We start from the raw sequence: 2,005 nt of genomic DNA on the forward strand, positions 1-2,005 counted from the left end.
TTTACACTCTGGGCCATTGAAGGAAATATATTTTTTATCCAGACTACATAAAAATTCGAAAAAATTCTTATACACTGAGACATTTATAATAATTAGTTTTTACTATAATAAAATCTGAACTGTATTTTATTTTTTATATATTGAGATCTGAATAAGAATTTTGAAAAAACATGATATCGATTGTGCCTTAAAAAGCAGAAAGCGCTGGAAGATTATACATTATTGCTTAAAAAAATAAGCTTACAGTGCAGTATATAAGCTGCATTAGTAGTTTAGCTTGATGACTTTTTATTACGGGATTGCATATTTGATTTATATTTTATTTATAATTGAACTCCTATATTATATACAATTGCAATTTTTATTTTTTAAATTCAATATGCAAGTTTTACAGATAAACTTTTTTAAATTATTAGTAGAAATTATTAGTCATTTAATTTCAGTGAGACAGTTTCGTTGTCCTTCCTACATCATATTTCATTAAAAATCATTAAATGAACATAATTTATATTTATTAGCTTAAAGTATTAGAGTATTAGAGTATGTAATATATGTAAACATCATGCCATTCATTTAATATTTTCATGAAAAGTAAGAATTGTGATGAACATATCTTTTCGGATATAAAATATCAATGAGAGATTGATAAGAGAGCGTCAATAATTAGAATTATAATATACTTAAATAATGAAAACAAATAAGTTACAAAATAAATTAATTATTACAATAAATTAAAAATTTTATTGTTATTAACAAAATTAATTATTATTCATTAACTCAATTAATAAATTACAAAAACTAAAAGAGCATCTAATATACAAGCAACTTATATATGTATGTATCTTAGTGGCATTTTGGGCATTGTCTCTTAATCTTAATAATTAATATGATTGCATATTTCATTTGTACACATTTCGTTGTTTGTACTGCAGTTAACCGTTTATAATGTTTGTTATTTCTAAAATTTTTTACTTTTGATGTTTTTTTCAAGCGAATCCTTGATATAGTTTATAAATATAAAAATTTCTAGAACTAAAGAAAATTATTCAGTCATTATACTCCCGTAGAATTTCTTTATTTTTCCCTTTACCTATTTTTTTAAAGATTAAAGGTTGAATGGCATAGTTACAATCCACTTCTGTTTAGAATTATGTATAATTACAATCACATATTATGATACTTTTAATGATTATCGCAATTGACAGGAAACGCAGACATTTGTTTTTTGTTGATGATATATTGTTGCCACAGAAACAAGTAAGCAAAAAAAGAAACTTATATCTCTTAGAAAACGGTTTTTTATATTAGCAATATAATATTACGGTCGGAAAACACATTATTAGATCGCTAATGAAATTATAGGATGTTGTTATAAATAATAAGTAGCGTCTCATCATATCGTCGTACTATGCGAAATACAATAGCGATTGATCCGTGTTCTTCTGATTGTGAGTGGGGATGCATTGTGTGGGGATAAAATGGACAGTATATTCTCAGTTTCTTCTCAAATGAGCATATCGGATGTGTCTATATTGATCTCCATTTTCTTAAGTTTAAAAAGTGTAGGCGAAGGTGAATCATGAATACTATCAGTCCGGCGGTGAAAATTGGCCTTCGACTTCTCGGCATATGGCCAGATGTATCATATTCTACTACTTATTGGTTGAGTTTTATGTCGAGTATATTGGTCATACAGTACTTCCAATATTTATACATATTTGAACATTTGAGTATGAGCGAGTTGTCAAATCTTGTTGATGGACTGCCTATGACTCTTGATTATAGTTTGACATTTTTTAAATTAACAAGCCTGTGGATACAACGTCGGTAAGATATTAAAAGGAGTTAGCTGGGGTGACCCACTTTGGATCACTTTTTTTCAGGCAATTTGATATTTCGTTAGAAAACATAATTATACAATAATTTTTCATATATATATATATATATATGAATATTAAATTATGATTTATCTAATTGGTATTTTCTTTTTATTATAATATATATA

This window comes from Atta colombica, unplaced genomic scaffold, assembly GCF_001594045.1.
Source record: "Atta colombica isolate Treedump-2 unplaced genomic scaffold, Acol1.0 scaffold189, whole genome shotgun sequence".
Taxonomy (NCBI): Eukaryota; Metazoa; Arthropoda; class Insecta; order Hymenoptera; family Formicidae; genus Atta; species Atta colombica.